Genomic DNA, 15,585 nt, shown 5'->3' with positions numbered 1-15,585 from the left:
GTGACGAGGGAGGTGACTTCCTGTTTTCCTCCTGCCCCTCCTTAGGGTCTGCTGTGGGCTCTCCCTTGCCCGTAGGTCAGGACCATGGAGAGCGTCCCAGCAGCTCCCTCAGGGCAGGCCTGTCCCCTTTGTGCACCTGGAGGCTGGGAGGCTCTCACTCCTCGCGGGAGACCCACTGGGGGAGCACCCAGGACAGGCGCGTCACGTCCCAGGAGCCAGCAGTCAAGGCCGGGTCCAGGGTCTGCCGTTTCAGCATCACCATTGTGTGGTCTAAGGCCCGCAGGCTTCCATTTTCCTTCTTCCACCAACTGCACAGCAGGAATGTCACCATCCAGGGACAGAGGCCACCTGTGGTGTTCCCAGGCAGACCTGGGTCCACGTCCATTCCACCGGGGCGCAGTCCTGTGCCCTAGCTGCAGAGCTTCTGCCCAGGAGGAAATGGGAGTGGCCTGGGGACAGGACACGGCAGTGTGTCTGCCCTGGTGGACATCTTGGGGGCTGCCTGGGGCCAGAAACCCAGGGAAAGTGCTCAGCTCTGGGAGCCTGCCCTGGCCTTCAGGAGTCCACCGTTGAAGACGAGCCTCATCAAAACGCTCCCACAGTGAGCTCCTGCTGTCCCCTGCCACTTCCACCCTCAGAGGGTGCCCACGCCCAGCAGATGGAGAAGGGAGCTGGCCGGACATGAGAGAGTCCAGGGGAGGGCAGTGCTGGTCCCTGGAGCTGTGGGGAAGGGGACAGGATTTGGGGGCCACCAGGGTGCCCGGGCTCCCCCTCAGCACAGCTGGCTGCTCAGTGCTCCAGCTTGAGCTGCACAACTGTCCCTGGCGGCCCCCGGGCCCTGGAGCTTTGGCTCTGCCTGAGCTGCAGGAAGCTGTGCCTGCTCCATGCCAGATGGTGGCTCACAGGCAGCGTCTGCTCTCACTGTCTGGAGGGCAGAGGTGTGAGCGGAGGTGTCTGCAGGGCGCGTTCCCTCGGTGGGAGGAGAGTGCGTCCCGGCTTCTCTCCCAGCTTCTCTCCCAGCTTCTGGCGGTTGGCTGCAGTCCCCAGGATGCCTGGCTGGAGGGACAAGCAGCCTGGCCTCGCCTTGGTCTTCCCCCGGCTTCTCCTGGGTGACGGGCTGTGTTCCGTGAGCCTTTGAGGAAGGAAGTCTGCATCACTCCTCTGTGACCTTGTCCTGGTCAGTGACATCTATGAGGACCCTATTTCCAAACAGAGGAACATTCAGAGGCGGCAAGGGCGGGAGAGGACGTCAATGGTGGACTTTGGGGGAATGCAGCTCAGTCCCTACCACAGGCCAGATCCCAGGAAGAACTCCAACTGACATGATGGCTCGCCCTGGTCACCAGGCCCCAGGACTTGAACACGCAGTGGGAGGGGACAGCAGGCACTTTGCCCCACGCCTCTGTAGGGAGAACCCCCTTCCACTCGGAGAAGCCAGGACTCCCGTGGACAGTCCCCTGGGCCTTCTGGTTGGCAGGCAGGGCTCTCCTGGATGCATTTTGGCTTTGTCCCCTGAGAGCACTGGGGTTCTGGCCTGGAGGGGGGTCCCCCCTCCCTCATGGCTCCTGGCTTTTCTTCTCTGAACAAGGATGTCACCTGGGGTCCTGATGAAGTTGGTGAACACCCACTGACTCAGCTGGTGACCTCAAACAGGAGGCTGGAAGCCCCGTGCCCAGCCCCTTGGCCTCGACCCTGCCCTTGGGGAGAGAGGAGGGACAGCCCCCTCTGGGTCAAGGCCCTTGGGCAGCGGATCTTCCCTGCTGTGCTGTGGAGCAGCCGCCTGAGCGCCTGTGCTTAGACTGACCCGGGAAGGCTGGTCCGGCCCAGGAGGGCCATCCCCAGGGTCTGACGAGGCCCAGGCTTGAGCAATTTACAGCCGTGGAAACTGAGGCACGGTGAGGTTAGGGACTCGCCTGGGTCACTGGCTGTGTGGGCTGGAGCCTGGTCGGAGCCTGGATCCTCTGTCCCAGGAGTGAGGCTGTGAGCCCCACCTTCCCTTGAGCCTCCTGGGCCTTGGTGTCCTTGTCCCCGTGGGCTTGCTGTGTTGACCATGCGAGTCAAGCTGCCCACAAGCCACCTGCTCCAGGCTGCGGTGCTCCCCTTCACTGGGGCTGGGGGCCGCTCCTGGCCTCTCCAAGTGGACCTGCCTCTGAGAAAGCTGGGGTTGGCTTTGGCTTCCTCACTCCCCCAGCTAGAAGCCCCTCCTGCCCAGCCACCAGCAGGCCACCTGGAGCCACCAGCTGGTCATGGCTTTGCACCTGGGCTGGGCAGGTCACCGGTACAGCCTGGAACTCAGTGCCAACAGCAAGGCTGGGCAGTTGACTGGCTTCAGAAGAGGCCATCCCCTGCCGACGCTGGAAAGGCCACGTGATCTGGTGGCTCTGGGGCTGAAGGTGGGTGCCTGGGAGGAGGAGGAGAGGGTGGTGGCCTTCCCCATCACCTCCCAGTGCCAGCTGCCCCGGCCTGGGACCCGCCCTGACTGCTTTCTCCTTCTGGCCTCCTTCTCCCCATGACCAAAGCTCGTCCAGAACATTCCATGCTACACCTGCTGCCCCCAAGCCCACCCCTCTCCAGCTGTGTGGTCAGCTAGAGCTTAGGGTTCCCCATGGGCCCATGAGGGCCACTTCTCTCTCACCACCCCCTTCCCGAAGTGTGCCTTCAGGGGGCTCAGCACCTCACTCCAGGCAGGTGACAGACTGTGGAAAAAGGAGAGTCGCCAGCGCTTCTGCTGGGGCCTGTGCTTGGCCCTCTCTGGGGGGTGGTTGTCTAACAAATCCTCACAAGAGGGTGTGTCCTGCACCCAGGAGCCACAAGGCTCCGTGATGCTGTGGTCCTAACAGATGTGCTGTGACTCCCCAAGTGGACTTCTCGGGGTGCCTTTGGTCACCTGCACTGGCTGTACTTCAAGTGTTCACAACCATGTGTGGCTGGTGCCGCCATGTTGGACAGTGGCCACCTAGGTGGTTCCACACCACAGGAAGTTCCACTGGTCAGCCCAGCCCTGGATGGCCCAACGGTGCCACTGACTTAGCTGCAGAATTCTGTGAGTGTGCATGGGGTAGCCCTCCTGGGTAGCCATCCAGGGAGTCCACGGTCATCTCCAGCTACCCAAGGGCATCCCCAGGTGGAAGATCCAGCACCATCAGAGCTGGCCCCATGCTGTGTGACCCGGAGGCAGGCCGGGAAGGACTCTCCTGGGGACACCTGGGTGTCAGCACCAAGCTACTGGGCCATCTCTGACTCTCACCATGGAGAACGAGAGCAAGGCTTTGGAAAAGTCCTGACTCCTGACAAAGAGGTCAGACTCCTGATGGAAGGCCAGGGGAGCCTGGAGGGGAGTCCCCTATGTCCCTTGGTGATCAAGGGTCTTTCTTGCCAACTCTTGGTGGACTTGAAGGGGTGTCTCCTGGTCCCACAGCCTTCCTGGGAGAAATACAGCCCAGGTGTTGGGGAGCAGAGGCCCCTGTGTGGGGTAAGCCTCTCTCTTCCCTCTCCACCAGAAGAGAGCTCCGGAAGTCCAATAATGGAGAGCTTATCAAGCTCTTGAGGTCGGGCTGGGTGAAGGTCTGCCTGGAGCACAGGCTGCTGCTAAGCTGGACGTGAGGTCAGGAGATGCCACAGATGGAGCTGAAACCTCACATGCTCAGCCAAGAGGCGGTGGGGCAGGAGGCACAGTGGGCGGCCCCATCAGCACTCACAAACGCTGTCCAGGGCTTTCCTCTCGGGGTGCAAACCACCCAGGGGGTCCATGTGGGGGCCCCTCTCAGCAGCCTCTCTGTGTGAACAGGCCTTCCTCGACCCCTGAGGCTGTGGGTCCCCAGAGCACACGCACACACCCACACGTACACACACGGATGCACACGCCCATATGCACACACACAGAGGGGTGGAATCCCAACTCACAGAGGTGGAAAGGCTCCGATTCCTTCTTCCAGTCCCCACAGCACACGGCTGGCGTCCCACTTTGATTTGGTAATCATCTTTTCTCCTTTCAATAGCTGTCAACTGCCAGCTGGTCCTTTGAAAATAATACTGAAAAAAAAAATGAAAAAAAAGCACATGAGACTTTTCAGAAAGTTTTCCCTGGACAGCCCAAGCCGATCAGTGGCCCAAGAGGGGCCACTCCTCTCTCACCACGCCCTGCCCAAAGTGCACCTTCAGGGCTCATCACCTTACTCCAGGCAGCTGACAGAAGGTGGAGGTTGGACTGTGGTAAAAGGAGAGTCCTACGCGCTCCTGCTGGGGCCTGTGCTTGGCCGGCTGGGGGGAGGGGGGTCCTCTAACACCCTCCTCCTCACCTGCTGCCCCACCTGCCCTGCAGCTGCCCCCCTGAGCTGCCTCCTCCCTGTCTGCACCCCCTGGCACCCTCCGCTCCACCCTCACTTCCTGGATTCTTTTCCCGGGTCCAGTCCACTCCGGACACAGCCCACAGCTGAGAAGCCCCAGTCCTCCCAGTCCTTCCGGGTGAAGTCCAGGAAGGAGCTGGCCTGGTCCCAGAAAAACAACTGCACACCTCACACCTCACACAGCGGCTTACCCGATTCTGACTGAGATGTTAATGGGATCACGGGGGTTTATTTAAATTGTAAATGACAAATAATTGACCGCATTGACTTCGCTGCTCTTCCTGGAGGCCTCCCTGCCGACTATTTTGGGGTCCCCAGGCCTCAGAGGTTAATTATCCAGGATGCTCCTCCTCAATATGCAAGCCCCAACCTCAGTGCCCGGTCAGTGCTGAGTGTCCTTCATAAACACCGCCCATTCAGGTTTCTCAATCAATGTCACTTAGAAGACCAGGGACTGCAGCATGAGGAACGCTTAGCTCACAAAGTCAGTGTGTGAAGAGCCCGTGTTGGAGGAGGGCTGGAGGGAAGCCGGGACGCCCCGACCCTGCAGGGGGCCCCCAGACCCTGCCTCAGGCTCCTCTGTGACCCCCTTTCCGAAGTTCAGCTGCCTCCCCTCCGGGCCTCCTGCTGGTTTTAGGGGAGGAGAAAGAGAACATTTAGAAACAGCACAGTTCTGACCCACACCAAAAATACCCACATCAGAGCCTTACCCGTGACTCGGCTGGTGTGAAAGACGGCCTCCTTGTCACGGCTCAGTCACATGAGCTCAGAGACCAAAATAGAATGTTTGGCAACTAGTCAAGTATCATCCGCCGCTGCACAGGGAAGGAGGGAGCGCCAGGAGCCCAGGTGCAGGGGTGGGGGCTGCGGGCTGCCTGCCACCTGCCCTGCGCTGGCCCCGGGGCCTGGGGCAAGGCAAGCCCTGCTTTCGTCAGGACAACAGAGACCGAGGGTGGGTGCCCTCCACGGACCCGCAGAGAAGGCTCACGGTGGGGGATGGCCCACTGCCTCGGAACGTCTCGGGCCGGCATCTTCTACTCCTGTGAAAGAGTCGAGAACCCAGGTCCCACAGAGACAGGGAGCCACCTCAGCTCCCGAGAGCCAGGCCTCTCCTTGCCAACCATGCACAACCGTCGTCAGTCCATCAGCCGAGAGGGTTGAAGACCCAAAGCACAATAAGGTGGTCCTGCTTTCCAGAGGGCAGCTCAGCAGCAGGGTGACCACTTCCCCCAGTCCAGCTGCCTTGGCTCCCCTGCCCTGGCATCCAGTCTTGCCTCTGGACACCGTGTGGCCTGTGCAGGGGCCCTGCACCCCAGGGCTCCCTCTTCCCCCTCTGGCACCTCCTGGCTTTCCCCACGGGGCCCTCCACGTCCACCCCACATGCAAGCGGCCCCCTTTCTTCTTCCTCCGCTCCCGCTGCCTCCTCACATGGTGCAAGGACGAGGGTCTCTCGGGCCTCTTTTATCAGGGTGCTGAGCCCTCCTGTGAGACTCGTGAGCCACCCCCGGAGCCCCACCTGCTTCACCCCTGCGTGAGGTCAGGGCTGCACATGCTGAGGGGCCGTAGCGGCCCTCACACCGCGCCCACTGCTGTTCTCCTGGTCTGCTCTTCCCGTATCGTCACCTGTGAAACCTGCCTGCTGGGGTTGGATGGGGTGGCCCCCCGGGTGGATGTGGAACTGGTGGGGGGTCCTCAGGTCGCTGTGGTGTGCCCAACCCTTGCGAGACCAGGTTACTGGTAGAAGCCTGTGCCTGGCCCTACCCAGCCTCCCAGGCCTCCCATTTCCAGATGTGATGGCTCCGCCATTGCCATTGCCGAGAGGTGGCACAGCCAAGAAGGCCCTCCCAGAGCTGGGCCCACGCAGGAACCCCATTTGAACCTCCCAAACTGTGAGCTGAACAATCTCCTTTTATCAGCAGCCTGCCTCAAGTATTTAGTTATAGCAACAAACGCTGATGATACGCTGCCCAACGTCTAGACCCAGTTACGGTCTTTAGCGGTGCCACCGACGGGAGCTCCCTGGTGAGACGTCCAGCCACCGTCTCCACACCCCAAGCACAGAGGCTGAAAGGGGCTCCCGGGTACAGATCACTGCTGCAGTTGTTCACTCACAGACCACATACGCCCTTGGGAGGGTTCTCATCCCTCAGTGGGTTCTCATTCCCCTCCCGCAGGCCTGGGCACAGGGTCTGCGTAGCTGGGCTCAGCCATGACCCAGGAACCCAGGTCCACTGGCCCAGCCTGAGATGAGCAGAGGGTGAGCCTCCCAGGCCCTGCTCCTGGCCTTGTGATTGGTACCTGCTGACGCAAGGGTCCGCCCCTTTCCCACTCTCTCTTGCAGTGCGTGAGGGTCCTGCCACTCCACATCCTCGCTGGCCCTGGAGCAGCGGTGTCTTGGATCTGGTCGCCCTGATGGGGCTGTGCTGGCATCGCATCAGCACTTCCCTGGTGCCCTGCATGTCTGGCGAGGCGTTGTGAGGTTTTCTTGTTCTCTCCTCATTTTCTTACTGCTGAATTAGAGTCCTGGGCACGACGTGGGTAACGGTCTTTTATCAGATGCATTTTTTTGCAAACATTTTCTCCTGGTCTATAGATGGTTTTCTCGTTTTTTGACATGTTTTTAATCTTGCACAGGTTTTTAATCTTGATGAAGTCAGCTTATCGGTTCTCTCTTCCATGGATCGTAACTTTGATATTGCTGTTTAAAAAGTTACCACCAGACCCAAATCACCTGGGTCTCCTCCTGTTATCTGCGGGGAATTCTGTAGTTTTACATTGCACACCTCGACCCCTGATCCATTTGGGGTTGATTTCAGTGGGGGGAAGGTCTGTGTTCACATCCAGCTGTGCCAGCACCATTTTGAAAAGACAATCTTTGCTCCTATTTCAACTCTACCCTTTTGTCAAAGATGAGCTAACTGTATCTATGGGGGGTCCACTGTGGACTCTCTATTCTGTTACATTTATCATTTGTCTTTTGTTTTTCCAATCCCACACCGTCTTGTAGCTTTATGGTCAACCTTGGAGCTAGGTATGGACAGTCCTCAGACTGTGTCCCTTTTGCCTCTCCAGCTAAACTCTAGGATCAGTGTGTTGATGACTACAAAATAACTTGCTGAGTGTGCCATCACATTTCCATGACTGTGACAAAAATATGGGAGAAAACCAACTTAAAGGAGAAAGGTTTGTTGGCTCACAGCTCCAGAGGTCTCAGCCCACACTTGGCTCCATGCTGCGGGCCTTTGGGGAAGCGGCACTTCATGGTGGGGAGTGTGCAGCAGAAGAGATGAGCTCACCTCCCAGCAGCTAGGAAACAGAGAGGAAAAGAAGGAGAGATTAAGGGAGTGTCCGGGGACAAAGTGTGGTTCCCAAGGGCACAGTCCCCAGGACTCTCTCCCCTCCACTGAGCCCCACCTCCTGTAGCTTCCATCACCTCCCTGTATCCCATCAGGTTATGGGTCCATCAATGGGTCGATTCATTGATGATGTTAGAACCCTCACGATGTCATCATTCCCCAAAGCCCCTCTTCTGAACTCTGCTGCACTGGGGACCAAGCCTTTGGGAGTCATTAGAGATTCAAGCCACAACACTGAGATTTGAATTGTGATTGTTCAAATCCGTAGATCAAGTTGGGAAGAACTGATGTCTTGGCCACATCGAATCTTCCTATCCATGAACATCGGATGTCCACTGATTTAGTTCTCAGGAGATGTCCTTCTCTAGAGTCACATAGCGTTCCTCATACGGCTCATGTAAAAATGGGCTTAGCTTTATCACAAAATATTTCCCTTTGCGAGTGCTCATATACATGGTAATGTGTTTTTAATTTTAAAATCCATTTGTTCTTTGCTGGAATATAGAAAACCAATTGGCTTTTGCAAATTAACTTTGTGTTGTGCAATGTCTCTATATAATCAGGTATTCACTCCAGGAACTTTTGTCAATTCTTTGGGGTTTTCTACATAAATGATCATATCTTCTGTACACAAGGACAGTTTTATTTCTCCCTTTCCAAACTGTGTACCTTTAATCCCTTTTTTGTTTCCTTGCAGTGTGTAGGCCTCCCATGTGATGTTACAGAAGATGTGAGAAGGGGAATCCCCCCCCTCTTGTGTCTGATCTCAAAACCATTCTAGAGTCAAGGCTTCCTGCAGAATGCTGGTTCTTGAAGTCTCAGCAGAGCAGAGGCGAAGAACTGGCTACTGCTGCTTAGTAGGTGAGGTGAGGCACGGCTTGGCTCACCAGTAGCCAGGCTCATGGACAGGGCATGCTGGGCAGCACAGTTAATTAGCCATCCACTTTGCCATAGCCAACTGGAAGCTTAGAAGTGTGAACTGTGTGGACTCAGGGGGAAAACCCAGCTCTTGCTCATGGGAGGGCTAAGCAGGGAGAAGGCGGGCAGGATTGACAAGCTCTTGAGAGGTTGGTGTGACTTCCCGTCCCTGGTTGAATCCGGGAGCTCAGCCCCAAAAGAGATGCTGGCCCCTCTGAGGTGAATGTAGGAATGGTCAATGGAAGGGAGGGGACGCTGGTGGCTCAGGGCACCTTCTCGAGAAGAGATGTGGAGGCGAAGATGTCCAGTCACAGCACCCTCGAGGGCAGCCAGAGGGCAGAACCCAGTAGCTGGGATGCTGAAAGGGTGGACACATGGGGCAGTCCTCAGGCCTGCTCCTTGTGTCCACTCACTGCTCCTCTGGGGAACCCTGGACATGTGCTTGAGATGGGGGGTTCTGTAAATGTGGGGGGCGAGGGACAAGGTGTCAACAGAGCCAACAATTGGAAGGAATAAAATGAGATTCTTTTTTTGAGGTGGGAAAATCAGTGCCCGGCAAGGACCTGACCAGCCCTCCTCAACATTGTCAAGGTCACAAGAGACAAGGAAACTCTGAGAAACTGTCCCAGCCTCAAGAATCCTAAGGAGGTCTGAGAGCCGAAGGTCACGTGGGACCTGAGAGGATCAGGTGAGGCCTGAGGAGGTCCCGGTTCAGCCTGGGCCTCAGTGGATGGTATCCCATCTGAAGGGCCCCTTCTGTATCGCAGATCGGCAGCCGACTCCTGATGCTAACGGCAGGGGACACAGGCTGTGAGGTGCAGGGGGACCGCTGGTCACTGTGCAGATTTTCTGTAAGTTCATGACTGCTCCGAAATAAAGCGTTTCTTACAAATCTCCCTCCGTTTATCTAGAGTGTTCAAATTCATAGACGCAGACGTAGGGCAGTGGCTGCCAGGGGCTGGGGAAGGGGCACCGGGAGCTCGTGTCTGATGGGGACGGAGGAGTGCTGTGGGTGGAGTGTGGGGACGGGGCACAGCAGCTGGGCCTGCTGGATGCCGCTGAGCGGTGCAGGCAGCCTTGGCCGAGGTGGCCTGCTGCACTCGTGTGTGTGTGTGTGTGTGTGTGTGTGTGTGTGTGTGTGTGTGTGTGTGCCGTGATTGATGGTTTTTAATTCCCTCCTTCCTCCCGCTGTTGCAGCCCCACCCTGTGTTATGGGCTATTCTGGAAACCCGCTGGCTGGCATCTGTCCTCCAAGCCCTGGGGTCCTTGGGGTGCCCAGCTCAGGAACGAGCGTCTACACCCAGTGCTGTCTTGTGCTGGGAAGGCACGTGCCGGCCAGGCATCTGCACCCCTGTCTGCAGGTCAGCACCCCGTGGACCCAGCCTGGTGCTGCACTGCTGCTGGCCACAGCTTCACAGCCTCCCAGTGTCCTGCGGAGCATCCAATAGGTAGGTATGTGGCCGCCTGTGGTTGATGGTGGCTTCTTCAGGACCTTCATGGGGGGACTCTGCTGTGGGACTCTGCTCTGGGCCTCTCCGTCCCTGCCACAGAGTGCGGAGACCGTTTTCCTCACAGTTTCCCTTTCCTGCTTTCACGGTGTCTTTCCCACCCAACGTCCCCTCCCCTCTGGTGACAGCCATTCACTGCTGGTGGCAGGCTTCCTCCGGGCGTGATAAGTCGTCCTCATTGTCTTTCCAACAGCCCCACAGCCAATAAAAACCAGCCAAACAGTGAAAGGACACTCAGACTGGTCCCTAGAGGGCCATGAAGACCTGAGATGTTGCTGGTGGTGATCAGGGGTTCTGTGCCTTTAAACAAACAGCCCAGTGACAAGAAGCCTTCAGTGAGCAGGGGCAGTGCCTGGGGGCAGGCGGGGCTGGGGCTGGGTGCACTGGGAGGGGTGGGAGCTGCCTCGGGGGTGGCCTAGGACACAGGGCTCACCCAGCCACTGAGGGGCAAGGACTGCTCTTTCTGTCCCTGACTGTGTACCTGTGGTGACTGGGCGTGGCGCCCCTAAGTTCCCAGGGAATGTTCACAAAACCCACGTCCAGGTCTTGGTCTCCTCTGCTCTGGGGCAGGTGCTTGGGGTGGGGGGCGGGACTGCCAGGATCTGTGGCTTGAAAGGCAGGGTCACCAAGGGCAGCCAGGTGAGGTCACAGGGCAGCGACCTGGGGCGGTCAAGCTCATCTCCCTTCTCAGGTGCCTGGCTGTCAGCTGCTCCCCATCTTGTCCCCCTCAGCAAGGGACAACAAGCTCTCTCCTGTCTCACCAGACATGGGAGGGGAAGGAGAAAGTGCAAGCTCTGCCCGATTCCTGTGCCCGTCCAACTCCTCTCCCCTCCCAGTCCTCCCTGGGCCTGGATACAGAGGAGGACCTGGCAGGGCAGCACACCCAGGTCCCTCCTGGCCCTGCAGCCCACACCTGTCCACTCTGGGGTCCAGGATGAGCCCTGCTGGGGTGGGGCCAGCAGAGGCTTCAGCAGTCCGCCAGCCGGGCCTTCCCGGGGTGAGTGGCAGAGAGGGCTGCCGGGGGCAGGCTCGAGGTGGGACCTGAGGTCCTCAGAGCGTCCAGAGAGGGCAGGGTGGGGGAAGGGGATGGGGTGGGCGTGGGGGGAAGAGGAGGGGAGCTCCAGCGGGCTGTAGGGGTTGACGGCAGGCCATCTCGGGGCACGAGGACACCCAGAGAGCTGGTGGAACACTGCTTCCAGAAGCCTCAGTGAGGGCGCGTCCCCAGGAGGGTGGCCCGGAAGTTGTGCCCTGAGCAGGGCCTGGGTCTCGCCCTGCCATCGCTGGGGTCAGGATAGAAGGGAATGGCAGAGTTGGGGCCCTCGTCCTCTCCTGGCCTTGGACATCAGGAGCTGCAGAAGTGTCGTCCCCCTGGGCACGGCCCATCCGAGATGGCTCAGTGGAGCCACTGCCCAGTCTCTGGCACTAAGGACTGCCTCGTCACCCAGGGCTGCGGGCTGCACAAGTCCATCTCCCTGGGGGGGCGCTGAGCCCTGGCTTCCTTCCCCCTCATAGGACTCAGAGGGACACGCAAGCTCCAAACAGAACCCCGAATAGAGACGGTGGACAGAGGCTGCTGGGCTGCTTCTAGGGCAGGCAGGGCCGCAAGTCCTCATCTTTGTGGCCCTGCCTCTGGCCTGTGCAGGACCCTGGGCCAGCTGCGTCCTGCTTGAGGCCACAGCAGTGGCCCATCGATCCCATCTGTCCCCGGAGTCAGGAAAGGACCTGGGACTTTAAAAATCCCCAGCAGTTGACACAAAAGGCCCTTTCAGGGCATTTCAGCTAACGAGGGACCTGAAGTCCAGGTCCTGAGTGGCCGATCTCTGTCCACACTGCCCTGAGAGAAAACAGACATCAAAGTCAGCCAGGCCCACGTTGCAGGGCTCCCTGGGGGCTTCGATCTGGCAATTGCTGAGATTTCCCCCTTCACCACACAAGCTGAGCGTCTGGATGTCAGCCGCCCTGGGCACCCACCTCCATGTAGAGCAGATGTGCAGACTGGTAGCCCAAACGAGGTCAGGTCAGCCACCTCTGACACCGTAAGTGCTGCCTCCAGTCAGGCTGCTTTCTTCTGCGGGATCTTTGGGACCTCCTTTGACGTGGCTGCGGGCACAGGGCTTCCATCCCGCAGAGACGAGCCAGCATCCAGAACACAGCTCTTGGAGTCAGTAATGGATGGGGTCATTTCTGTAGCACCCCAGCTGGCCCAGCTTGGCCTGGACACGGGCCCTTCTGCCTCCCCATCAAGGGCATTGGTGGAGGCTGTGGGATCCACTCAGGTATCCAGTCATTGGAGCTCACGGGGCGTGGTGATGTGGTTCACACTACCAGCCCCTGTTGTGCACACGGTGGGCGTGGAAGGAGGTGAGCACAGTCCTGCCTCGCTCCACGTCTGTGCGCAGAAGACCGGAGGCCATTAAAGCACACCAGAGACGAGCCGGCTGTTAATGGAGAGGCTACTCAGTGCTCCGCACTGTAACAGGCAAGTGGCCTGAGGTTTGGACACTTGGCTCCACTTTGTAGGTGGGGTTTGAAGACCCCAGAAGTGGGTCGGGACGTGGCCTCTGCCCTCACTCTCCCATCAGGGGTGGCTGTTGCTGGGCTGTCTCCACCGTCAGCCAAGGGAAGCCCCTGCAGGGATGAGGGCAGGCCCAGGTGGCTCTCGGGGATGAGCAGAGGCTCCTGGCACTGCCAGCACAGGGCACACGCTGGCCCAGGGTGGGTAGGGTTTGGACAAGAGGAGAGGGCCACTGGATAGGAGGCGAGAGCCGAGAGTGGAGACGGAGTGGTGCTGGCCGCCGTCAGAACCACAGGCTTGGAGTCCCCGCTGCGTGCAGAGAGCAGCCCAGGAGACCAGGGAGCCCTGGCTCACACCGCGCAGTGGACGCCCCCACTGGCCACACCTACTGGACCACGTCAGGACTCTGCAGAGCCGGAGGACACAGAGCCCTGGCCCCGGTGGGGACCCACAGCTCAGGTCCCAATTCCCGCTGCTCTGCCCCCAGACTAGAAGGGTGCTCTCCAGGGAGTTTCCCACGGGTGGAGACCCTGCCCAGGGCCTTGGCCACAGCAGCCAGCTCCTTCCTGCCTTTCAGCCTCCTGCCAATCCAAGCCCAGTCCCCGGGTTGCCGTCTGCCACAGCCGGCCTGCTCCCCACTGCAGGCTGCTGGGTGCCGGGCTGTTAGTGCTTTACGTTAGTTTAGTGCAGTTGGAGTCCAAGTGAAAGGAAGCTGGCAAAGCTGAAGCCCCAACTCTGCTTTGGATAAAAGAGGCAAAACAATTAAGTTGTACATAAACGTATCAAAAAAGTGCAAATAAAGAACTTCACAATGATAAACAGTTATTAGATCTGTGGTTAGGAATGACCTTCAATATTGCTACAAATGATGATCTGTTAGAACACATAAAATAAATACTTAACACTTAATATCTATATGCAACACATTTAAGATATTATGCAATATATTAATATATTAATAACATTAATATATTATGCAATATATTATAGTGAATTTAATTTGATCATATAATAAAATACTTTGCATAAGAAATTGCTGTTCTATATGAAATAACTAAATTTGTCTGACTTAAAAAAATAAGTTAAGAAAACATCTTCACAAAACAAATATCCTTCAGTTTTTCTTTTTTAAAATATTTCATTGCATATATGACATACTGGGGTAATAATGATGCCTGATACTGACATACCCCTGAAGACTGCAGAATACTATTTGGTCATGATCTTACACAACATATTAGATACGTGATCTCAATTCTAAGATTTTTCTGGCTCACTTTTCTTCAAATTTAACTACTGTTTAAATTTAAATTTAAAATTTTAGCTGATAAAACAAAAAGCACCATCAGTCAGAAGTTCACAATGATTTCTGATAATTTTTCATTTTAGGATGGATTTTCCTAGTGGTACAACTGTTACTGGCACTGTGACAACATTGTTTCTGATATTTTATTTCAAAATATAACCTTTAGTATATCTAGAGCCGACGATTCTCACACAATTTTTCTATCAAGATTTAACTCTCCATACAAATCAGTTTTAATTAGATTCAGTGTGAATCCGATTTTAAATATAAATAAACACAGTAGCATTTTCCCTTACAGACACTTATTTTTCTTACAATTATTCAGCCATATTGATTGCACAAATCAGTGGCTTCCACTCGCTCTTCCCCAAGACTCTCTCTTCTATTTTCCTGTTGTTTTCCCCACATATGAGAGAAAATATGTGATATTTGTCTGTTTCAGGTTAATTTTTCTTAATATGACTTCCTCCAGTCCTATCTGTTTTTCTGAAAAAATGACAGGATTTCATTCTTTGTGGCTGAATCATACTCTATTTTGTACATTTACCATTTTTTTTGCAAGAGTTAAAGGAGTAAGATTTATTTAAGAATAGAAATAGGAGCAAGACTCTCGCAGGGTGAGAGGGGACCCGAACAGCAGGTTTCCATATATATATAAATGTGAGTGTGTGTGTGACTGTGTGTGTGTGTGTGTATTCGTTCAATTCCCATCATATACATATACATATGATACTGGGAGTTGATGCCAGGTATGCTTAGCCATGGAGTGGCATCCATAACCCTTTTTAAAATTCTATTTACAGACAAGGTCTTGCTGAGCTGCTTAGGGCCTCGCTAAGTTGCTGAGGCTGGCTTTGAACTTTCGATCCTCCTGCATCAGCCTCCTGAGCCTCTGGGATTACAGGTGTGGGTCACTGTGCTCGGCATACCATATTTTTTTAAAGCCATCCATCTGTTGATGGGCATTAGGCTGATTCCATATCTTGGCTATTGTGAATTGTGCTGCAATGGACATGGGTGTGTAAGTGTCTCTTTTGTAAACTTTTTTTTAGTTGTAGATGGACACGATTAATTGATTGATTGATTGATTTATATTTATTGGCCATTTGTACTCCTTTGAGATGGGCGCTCAGATCACTTACACACTCTCATTCTTTTCAGCCTTTTTGAATCCTTTGTATCCTCTGGATAGCAACCCTCTGTCAGACGAAGGGCTGGCGAGATTTCCTCCCTGTGCAGGCTCTCTCTGTACTCTGTGGACTGTCTCCCTGGCTCTGCAGAAGCTTTTTAATTTGACGCGATTCCATTTGTCAATTCTTGCTTTTAGATCCTGAGCTGTTGGAGTCCTAGTCAGGAAATTGTTTACTGTGCCTACATCTTGAAAGGCTACCCCTGTTTTCTTTCAGCAATTTCAAAGTGTCAGGTCTTTGATCCATTTTGAGTTTACTTTTGTACAGGGCGAGAGGTAGAATCCAGTAAGGAGAAGAAATTATGTACGTCCCATCACCAAGCTCATCTTTGCCAGTTTGGTTCCTTTTTATTAAGTGAAGGGTTTCACTCTTCTGTTACGGGTTTTCCAGCGGATTCTGGTTCCTGCATGTTGTCCTGCTTGGCTTCTTACATGTGCTGGACACTG

General features: G+C 55.7%; 1 long non-coding RNA gene across 4 annotated transcripts; it reads right to left on the bottom strand.

The window, feature by feature from the left end:
* Positions 1 to 290: 290 nt before the first annotated feature.
* Positions 291 to 5,206, bottom strand: LOC144369066 (uncharacterized). Of its 4 annotated transcripts, XR_013428508.1 has the most exons (4): positions 5,057 to 5,206; positions 4,538 to 4,973; positions 3,904 to 4,032; positions 291 to 1,199 (listed from the first exon to the last, which is right to left on the bottom strand). It is a non-coding gene; the product is annotated as an uncharacterized LOC144369066 (long non-coding RNA). The 4 variants fall into 4 exon arrangements; XR_013428509.1 differs by having other exon boundaries at positions 4,384 to 5,196; XR_013428507.1 differs by having other exon boundaries at positions 4,538 to 5,191.
* Between the last annotated feature and the right edge of the window lie 10,379 nt (positions 5,207 to 15,585).

Source organism: Ictidomys tridecemlineatus, chromosome 12 (genome assembly GCF_052094955.1).
Source record: "Ictidomys tridecemlineatus isolate mIctTri1 chromosome 12, mIctTri1.hap1, whole genome shotgun sequence".
Lineage (NCBI taxonomy): Eukaryota > Metazoa > Chordata > Mammalia > Rodentia > Sciuridae > Ictidomys > Ictidomys tridecemlineatus.
Note: the sequence above shows the minus strand (reverse complement) of the source record. Positions and strands in the feature narration are given on the sequence as shown.